Below are 10147 nucleotides of genomic sequence, written 5' to 3'. Positions count from 1 at the left end.
GGGACAAGGGGGCCACATGCTACTGGCCCAGTCTGTCTGGGAGCAAAGGGAGCGGTGACTGTTGCCACGGCCACTCCGAGTTGGGGAAGGGCTGTGGGGAAAGGGCAGTGACGGGGCCCTACATTGTGTGCATTGGGCCCCTGGCCCCATTTGTGGCCTCATGTGTTTTGTGGCTTTCAGCTCCTCCTCGCATCCTGCTCAGTGGGGGCAGCATGAGGCAGGGCTGCAGCCCTGTCGGATTTCGGGGGGGGGCTGTGGGAATGCCCCCTTCCCTTCTGGGGTCTTAGAGATGAGCAGGCATTTGGCTCTGGAAGTTACCTATCTACCCCTTGAGCAGGTCAGGGCAAGCTTCCCCCCCCTTCTCCCCGGGGGCTAGGGAGGGCGAATCTCTCTGTATCCCTGCTCCTAGCCTGTCTGCCTGCTCCTCCTCTTCCCTGGTGTAGCTCTAAGCTCTGCGGGGCAGGACTCTGCTTGTGTTGGACACAGCTGACTGTGTCCGTGCTGACTGCTGCTGGTTTCGGAGCCCTGTGCAGCTGGTTAAACTTCCAGACCCGTGGTGATCTTAGTCAAAGTTCCCCCAAGACAACGGCTCATGGGGCTGATGCAGTTAAGGTATGTCAGTTTCATAGCCAACGAGCGAGTCATGAGGCCAGCCTCACGTCCACCCACCTCTGCCTGCCCTCACCTGAGGGATCAGGTCTCCATTTTGCAGCTGGGTGAACCAGTGGTGGTTTGGCAGTGTGATGTGGACAGCCCCTTCAAGATGCTGTGGGTGGACGATCTGAGCCAGGCAAGCCACCACCCCAAGCGCTTTGAAGAACAGGGGGCCGGGTTATGTTGTTTCAGCACAGAGAGCAATGGGCCAGGCACCTCATACAATGTGCAGTGGAAGTCCTTGCCCCAAAGGGCATGTCGTGCCAGAGAGGTGTTTTCCCCCCACCCTGCACACATCAGAGATCTCAGCTACTCATCCCTAGCTGTGTGAGTGGAGAGACAAGACTTTGGCACAGGGGGGAAGCTGCTTCTGTATTTTCATGGGTCTGGGCTGTTCCCTGACCCATTTGCTCTGCTGGTGGCAGAGAATAGGTATGAGACCTGCCCAGTACCAGCTGTAGAGTGGGCAGCTTGTCTCCAGGGGCCTTTTCTGTTGTACAGCCAGGGCCTGTGCGCTAGGCGCTGTACGGACTCTCCAAAGGGCAAACCCTGCCCCAAGGAGCCAACAAGCGCCGTGACAAAGGGAACTCAGGGCTGCGGGGAGGGGAAGCAACGCAGGGAGCCGTGAAACAGCTCAGCTCAGGGCCATGTCGTCATGGGATGCTTCTCAGTGTAGAACCCCGCGTCCCCCCCTTTAGCGGCTATGGAAAGCTCCGTATGAAAGAGCCCGCGTGTGTTTCCTTAGTGGAGATGGCAGTGTGTCTGGGTGAGCGGCGGTGTGGGGGCTGCTGATGTCACTTTCCTGGCCCAGCAGAAAGGCAAAGCAGAGCTAATATGTATATTTTGGGCACCAGGCGGCTTGAGTGGGGGGTTATAAATAGAGCCCAGAGGCCTAAAGGAAGCTATATTGTGAATTGCATTCTATTCCTAGCGCCCCATGTCTAAATATGTCCATTGCACCTGTCGCCAAGCGGGGCAGTGGGGGAAAGAATCTTACAGGCTCTAAAATAAACCCGAATGTTTTCCCTTCTCCTAACGGTGCATGGAAAATACGTATAAATATATCCCCGGGCTGGGGGGAGAGGAGCAGACGGGGACCCTGGCAGCCAGCCAGCCCTGGGTGCAACAAGGGAGAGCAGGATCGGAATGAATGAATGAGATTTTCCACTCTGCGGTGGTTAGGCTGAAGCTGTAAACAGCGTGTGGGGCCTTCTCCCCCCATCATCTCTGGGCCTCCTGCACACCCAGCCCATCCTCCCCACGGGGCCTACAGGGCCCCCCGCCCCCTTCTCTGTTCCCCTCTATTGCCTCTTTCCTCTGGGCTATCTGCCCTCCACCCCAGGCAGCTGGGCCCCTTTACCTTCCTCGGGGCTTGGAAGGGCAGTGCCTAGCTGGGCCATGTGGGTCAGCGCCTCTGCACTTCCCTCTGAGAGGACAAAATCCACCCTCCTGGGGGTTCCCTCTCCTTGTACAGAGGCTGGGTGGGAGATGCTGGGCCTGTGCCAGCCGGCCTAGCAGAGCCTGGGACCACCCATGGGAGCCACAGAGCCCAGGGACCAAAATTTACCAGAGCCCATGGCTGCAGGAGCCGTAGTGGGACGCTCAGCACTTTATACCTGCTTCCCCATCGGTGCGCCCACGCGGCCCCTACTTTCCCCATCTGACAGCTGGGGAAACTGAGGCACAGCCTGGCCTCAGAAGGGGCACACACAGAAGGAGTCAGGAATCTCCTTCCCTGCCCAGCCCATTTCCAAGCCCCACAATCCCCGTTAGAAAAGCGATGCCTTGCACTGATGTGCTAGCAGTGAAATGGCTGTGCTGCACGGAGCCAATGGATGGGGTGGTCTTTGTGCCGAGGCGCAAGCGTGGCAGGGGTTCTCCTTTCCATCACTCCCAAACCAGGCTGATCTCCCCTTCAGTACAGGCCACCGGCTGATTGCTAGGGGGAGGCTGCTGGGCTCGCAGCTTGTGCGTGCGCGAGGGGAGAGAGAAGAAGCTTGCGGCCTGCAGACAGAAAGCCAGCAGCTCTGAGACATTTCCTGAGTGAGGTCACCAGGAACATAGTTCTGCTTTCGAGGGCGCTGCATGTGTCTGGCTCGGGCCTTCTCCCTTCCCCACAGCGGCAGAGCGGCGACCGTCTCATGATACGGGTGGGAAGGGGAATGAACCAGGGCTGGCTCGTCCAGTGCAAGGAGTGACCTCCCCATGAGCTGGTGCACCTATGGATGCATGCACGACTCGTCAGAGCCGGATCTGGCATGTGCACATTAATCAGGAGCAGAGCCCATTGTTCGGGGGGCTGGGAGCACTGGTCACGGATAGCATGGAGCCATTTCTCTGCGTTTTATAGTTGGACAACCTGCCTGGCCCATTTCACGCCCCCAACACACCAGGCGCCCGTCCTGCTCAGGGTTTTAACTGGCGGTGGATGTTCGGCACGTTTACAGGTTTCTGCAGCTTCTCAAAGCAATTGCCCACGGCCGCACTGTTTTAGGAAGCAAAGGAATACAAGAAGGGAGTTAATTTATGTGTCGTGGCAGGAACTGGCAAACCAGTGGGGCTGCCCAGAAGGAATCAAAGTCACAAACTGGCAAGGTGGCAGCTGCACTCACCAGCTTAAAGAAGATTTGGTTGTTAACAAGCTACACTTTTAAGACCAAGCTACAAACCTTCCAGTCCAGGGTTTATCTCCACCTTACCCTGTGGAGGTGAAAGCCGGAAATCCACCAAAGATCCAGACAAATCTCGGAATGCCTTCAGCGGCAAATGTCTTAGGAAAACACTCGCTATCAAATGGAATGACTTTATAGCAAATGCCAAGATTGGTCAGAGTTCAACGGCTCCTTATCTCTAAAGAATCAAGCCAGAGCAGTTGTGCCAGGGGCATCCGGAGGAATGTGCAAAAGGGGTGGCCGAAAGAATCCAGCTGCCAAACAGTGCTCAGAGGGAGAACTTGTGGGACTTAACACAGAGAAGGTACAAAGAGCAGCCTGGGATAGGCAGGAAAGGTGAGCCCTGTTTGTGCCTCCAGTGACATCTGACGGTGCGGGAAGGATTCTGATTCAAACAACCCAGGAATGTTCGCTGTTTGAGAATAACGGACAGCCCATGTGCTCCGTGAGGAGCAGCCTGTGTTGATTTCTGGGGCTTGGGCACAGGAGGTCCCTTAGCAGAGGAGTGAAACTTTCTTACCAGAAGAATGAAGAGTAATGCACCTTGCTACCCGACCCCCTGACACTTTCAAGGTCCTCACAGTACAGTTGCTCACTACGGCCCAGTGAACAACGTCACATCCAGACTGAGGGCCGTGTTTGCAAATCAGGCTTCTGCTCATCATCCACAGAGCTGTCGTGCAACAGGGGGTGAAAACAGATTTCTCCCACTCTGGTAGACTCTCCCCAGGGAGGGTGTGGCCTAAACTGCAGCAACCTGTCTTGAAATAACCAAACGGGAGTGCGTTGTGTCTAGGGGGAAGTCTGGCCCCTGGCATCTTGCACCAGAGTGCAGAATTACAACTGCTGCCTGTAAATTATGCACTAATTGCTTGTGCAGATCCTCTCTCCTGGGGGAGAGTGGCTGGGGAACCGCACCCGTCTGTCTGCCTCACTCTTGTCAGAGTTCAGTAAATCTGCCCGTAAGAGCTGGTATTTAATTTACACATGAGAAACAATCCTATTACTGTCCCATTAAGGGGGTGGCTAGTTTTTGGGGTGCTCTAGTGATGGTGACGCTGCCCCGTTGACACGGCGCTGAACTGCCATGGGTTCAGACTGAGTGTTTGGGATCTAGAGGGAAGGGTTCATGGCTCTAGGAGGTGAGAATAGCATCTCCCTCCTGGCTCTGCACCAGTGGATTGGCGCGTGTCTGTTTAAATTGCCTCTCCCAGGTGCCTTGCGATCTAAGGTGCTGGTGTTATTTGACGAGCGTAATGCTGGGTGGAGAGCCCTGGTGAGCTGGAAGGGGCAAAGCAGTGGGGAAGCGGGGTGTTCGGTCTCCAGCACAGCCCAGGCCCTAGCTGAGTGCGCCAGACCCCAGCGCCCCTTCCCCCTTGCCTTTCACGCCATTCTCTGGCCGTACCTCCTGCCCCTCTATACACATATGGGTGGGGGAGCGGGATAGTGGCTAAAGCCTGGGACTGGGAGCCCATGGCTCTCCTTGGCTCTGGCATGCGGGGTCTGTGAAATGGGGACTGTGAGAGCAGGGGTGGGAGAGGCAGATCCGCAAGCACCTGCCAAACTCTTTCAGATGGTCGGATGGATCCTCCTCCATCACTTGCTGGCTTTAAGCCTGGCTGCCTTCTGGGACATGATGCTGCAGCCAAGCCCAGGTTGCCGGGATCAGGACCAGGGTAACTGGGGGGAGCTCTGTGGTTACCCAGGAGGGCGGTGGGGTGGAGCTCATGGTCCCTTCGGCCCTTAAACCCAATCTATGAGGGGAAGGCCAAAGTCACGTCCTCGCTCGCCGGCTCTGGGCAAGTTGGAAATGATCGGATCAAGGTGTGGGCCGGGGAGGGACTGGCACAGGGTTGTGACGGTTGGAGATGCAGCACGGTTCGCTCCTTTGCTCCCCAAAGCACCAGCCCCTCGATCAATATCCCCTGCAGTGGAGCCTGGCAGAGGGAGGGAGGGGCCCCTCTGGTGAGTGTGACGACCTGTCTGAAAATAGCCGCGTGGTTCCTAGCTATTGCCAGCTGCCCTGGGCTGGGCCTGCCCTCCACTTACTATCTATAAGCAGCTGGCAGGCCCCTCTGGAACCACACAAGTTTCCAAGGCTCTGTTAGCACGTTAGTGGAAGCGGCTCAGATGCCAGGGAGGGCACCTAGGAGCTGGTGAGGCAATCGCTGGCTGGTGCTGGGTGGTTTGAGCTGGATCACAGCGGCGGGCTCCGCACCCCCACGCTGTGCAGGGCAGCAGGCGTCCCCGCCGCTGGGAACTCCTGCTGCTGTCTAGTGTGACGGGCAGCAGGGAGCCGGCTGGATTCCCAGAGCCTGGGGCAACAGCCTCTTGGTTTGCAAGTTGCGCGTGTTCGATCTGGGATCGTTCCCGGGGCAATTGGGTCGGAGCTTCCCGGGGCCAGAGCCCACGTGGTGGCAGGGAGGGCTGGATCACGGATTGGCCCAGTCTGTCAGCAGTTCTTCATCAGATTCAATCTGGACGGGTACCAGGTGCCCAGGTCTGAGTCAGGCCTGCTTCCCATTGCCCACCTGCGGCTTCTCCAAAAGCTAACCCCGAAAGCCTAAGGCAACAAGGGCATATGGGACAAGCCACAACTGTCACTGATTTCAGTGTGTGTGTGTGTGGGGCAGAGGGTGTCTACATTGCTGACGCTGGGGCTGAATTTGAGCCTAATAGAGAAACTGACCTCGCTAGCTGGGTGCCACAGGTGGCTTTTATTCCGTGAGTCAGGGCTGAGCCTAGAACGCCCCTCGGCAAAGCCACGGGGTGTGAGGCTGGGCCAGCCCTAGTGCCTGCAGGGAGCAGCAGCCCTTCACCCCCTCCCCAAGACATAGAAATCCCTCTCCCCCATTGCATGGATCAGCAGCATCTGCCGGGCGGGTTGCAGCTGGAGCGTGACTGAGGCTGCTGCAAAGCTGATGGGTTAGCTGGGAGAGCACAGGGCAAGGGCTGGGGGTTCTCCACTCAAGCCCCCGCCCAGCCTGTATGGGGAGGAGGAGCCTTTCAGAGAGGCACAGGGCCAGCTCCCCAGCTGGGGTAAATTGCATGGCTCCACTGAAAGCTATGGTGATTTACATCAGCCCATGGCTCTCGAAGGGGGCAGGCTGAGATGGGACACTGACAGCCCCTTGAATCCTAGTGAGCACACACAGTTCTGTCGCTTTGGACTCACCGGCTGGGGAGGAGGCTTAGTTCAGCACCAGAAGTGAGCCCACGTTTCTGGAACTCTTCGGTGCTCAGACGCCATGGTGATGGGCTTGCACTTTCGGGACTGAGCTGAGGCCGAGCCCAGCCATAACTCAGCGCACAGTGACGGTCATAGCTCCTGTGCCCCAGGCCAGTGAGAGGTTGGTGGATCCACCCTTAACTGCAAATCCGGAGTTGTGGTGACCAAAGGTAATGGGGTCCAGGTGAGGACAAGAAATGAACGGCCAAGGTGGCAGATTCAGAACCCGTCCCAGGGAATGCTTTTTCACACGACACGGAATTAGGCTGTGGAACTCACCGCCACAGGGAGCTGAGGCCAAGAATTTAGCCTGGCCATGTGTACAGCTCTCGGGAATAGACTAGCCAGAGTTGTTATGATGAGTGATGATAATGCTGGCAGGGAGATTACATCTCCCGTTCCGGGGCTTGAGCCGATTTCTAACTATCAGAGACCAGATTATCCCACGTCTGCGGCTGCGTCACCTGCCTCTGGTACTGGCTGCTGTTGGGGACGAGACACTGGATCAGATGCAACTTGGCTCTGATCCGCTCTGGCGGTTCCTAAGTTCCATACGTTCTGATAAGAAGGGCAGCGGAGAACCCTGTGAATGAGTCACCCTCAAGGCACTCAAGGGGCAGAGCCGCAGGTTTCCTTGGCACGCCCGGCTCTGCCTAAACTGCAGGACAACAGGGCATCAGTCTGGAGGGATGTGGAGCTAACTGCAGGGCTCTGCTGGGACCAGCTTTGCTTCTTCAGTGGTTGTTTTACCACCTATGCCAGGGTTTCCCATTCTGCCTGAGGGGGATCAGCTCTAACGTGCTCCAGCTATTAACCCACCAAGCAGGTGTGCGCTAAGCAAGGCTGCTATTTTTAGCCAGACCCAGTGAATCAAGGCTGGGATATATTTATCCTGGGGGTTGGGTGCATGTGTGTGTGTCTCTCCTAGGGCTGGGATTTGCTGAATACTTTCCACTGTGAAGGACTGGAGGATAAAAATACCCCTCCACCCCCCCCGGGGGCTGGCTGGGTGAATGAGGCTTTACATGCACTTGTTACCTGCATTTCTCTGCTAGGTTCATGTAAATACAGGGGCAAAAGTTTGTAGCTGCTTGTTTTGGAAATTCGTTAAGGATGCAGAGCAAGCCGGGCTCCTCAGAAGGTGGCAGGGGCAATTTGCCCCCCCCCCACATGGCGAGGGAGCTGTCTTTGTTAAAGGGGGCGCAAGGACTGAATTTCAGCTGTTGCCCAGGGGATGGGGCATCTGCTCTTTCTGGGGGGCGAGGAGGGGGAAATTTGGAGCTAGTCCCCTAATAATCTTCCATCTAGCACTGATCAGATGGCAGCTGGAATCCCGTGTTCCTCAGTGCCAGGAAGATGTTGCAAAGGTCAAGGGAATTCAGAAAGCAACTAAAAGATGCCGAAGAGATGAAGGCAGAATCAAATGATCCTGTGTGGCCTGGCCAGATGGTGACTGCAAGGGGCATGAGATAACCCTGGGAGCTGCAGGGGCAGAGCAGGGCTAGCTTGGTCTAAGGGACAGGCTGCTGGGGATTCCTCCGAGCCATCAGTTCCCCAAGAAGTCAGTCTGACACCAGTCTCCTCACTCTGGTCCATGGGTGGCAGGTGAACCCCTGCTTTAGGGAGGCTATCCCCTGGCCCCCCTCCTTCCACCTGAGCCCTGCCCCCTGGAACCCTGAGGCCCTGCCCCCATGGCTGGAGGAGCCCCGAGCCTCCCTCCCTGCAGCCGGAGGAGCCCCATGGCCGGAGGAGCACCAGCCGGCCCACACCAACCGGCCCGAGTACCCAGCCACCAGCTGGAGCAGAACCCCTGCCAGCTTCAGGGGAGAGGGAGAGCGAGGGTGGGCGGAGGGTGGGCAGGGCCACAGGCCTGGGTTAGGGAGTCTTAGCCTCCCCAGCCTACGATACCCACCACCCATGCTCGGGTCCCTGGATCTGGCATACAGCAATGCTACGCTGAGTTGATCAGACTCAGTGTATGGTGAGTACAGGCTACCCCACGCAGCCAGAGTTACACAGCAAACCTCTTCCTTCATATGCACGTGCACATCACATTGCATCTGCTGTACACTGCATCCCACGTGTCGGGATTGGCGCGGTCCCTTGTAGGGACCAGACCCGGGGCAGCATGCTCTGTTCCCGCACGGGCTGTGCACGCCTTACTCTGCGCCTCATCTCACATGCCAAACTTATGTGATCCCCTGTAAGGGGGTCCGTGGGTGTCCCCCTTTATCTTAGCTCATACAGACGTTCCGCTTCCATTGACCTCCCTCGTTCGGTCTCCCAAGAAATGAGGCCGTGCCGTGTCCCATTACTCACGTCAGCCCAGGCCTACGGGTAGCCGGCTGTGATGGGACATTGGAAAAAAGGAAAATATGATAGTAATATTCACCATCACTCAGAACTCTCCCCACAGGCCTGGACAGAGCCTTGGAGATCAGACAGCAGGGAACAAGGGCTAGAGTGGCCGGGATCCATCCCCCTGCCCCCAAAATGATTTATGGATAATTATTAGCACCCCCAGCAAATGGAGGGGAGGCTGGGGCTCGGGTCTGTGCTTTGCTGTGGACTCTGAACATTGGGTCTGTTCATATAGAGACTATCAAGCCAATGGATTGTCTCACCGGGAATTACCCCAGTGTCAGGGGAAGTCCCCGGTGTTGCGCAGAAAAGGTTCTAAGCTGTCCCCCTCCAGCAGCTCCCAGTCCAGGGATGGGGCCAGGGATGAGAGAGGGTGGAGGAAAGGAAGGGTGGGTCTGTGCTGCTTCTGTTCTGGGCTGCAGCTTGGCCCTGCTGCACCTATGGGAGGCCGTCACAAGTTAGAGCAGCTCCTGGCCCTGGCCCTTGACCCCTGCAGCAGGCCGGAATTCAGGAGGGGCAAAGCTCACCCGTGTAGCTGAGCTGATGGGGGTCAAGATTCTGAGCTGGGAAGGAAGAACCCTGCCCCCCTGCCCCAGGAAGGAGAGTGAGATGGGACCTTTGGGGCTGCAGGACTGAGAGAAGAGGGAGCATTTGTTATCAAGGAAGCCCTGGACTTAGTAGGTGTCTGGGGCTAATGGGCAGGCACCTGCTTCCTGGAGCGGTGACAAAGCTGAGGAGAGGACTGTGTGTGTGAGTGTGACTGTGAGTGAGTGAGTGTGCGTGTGCGCACGCAGTGGGTGTGAGGTTAAGGATGCGCCTCGGGACCCCCAGCGCTCACCCCCGTCCTCCACACCCCATTCGAGTGTCATTCCCTTTGCCGGTGGCGTGATCGGGTGAGAACTATGCCCGGAATCCAGAGAGCTGGGTAGGTATTTAAAGTGCATAAATAAATACGGCAGCTGGTTCGTCAAGGAGCAGCGGCCCCCCCCGAGAGCTTAGCAGCCCGTGCCCTGCGCTGGCCCCCCAAGGGGCGAGCTGTGCTCCTTCTAGGGGCGCAGCAGAGTATGTGGGCAGACCCAGCAAAGAACAATTCCCCGCAAAGTGGAGGCGCTCTAACCAGTGGGCATCGCTGTCTGCAATGCTGTTGGAGAAACGATTAGCGTCTTTGCTGCTGCTGCTTCCCCACCTGGGCGGCTCGCGTCTCTCAGCATTCCACTCCCATCCATGGCAT

Source organism: Lepidochelys kempii, chromosome 12 (assembly GCF_965140285.1).
Source record: "Lepidochelys kempii isolate rLepKem1 chromosome 12, rLepKem1.hap1, whole genome shotgun sequence".
Taxonomy (NCBI): Eukaryota; Metazoa; Chordata; order Testudines; family Cheloniidae; genus Lepidochelys; species Lepidochelys kempii.
Note: the sequence above shows the minus strand (reverse complement) of the source record.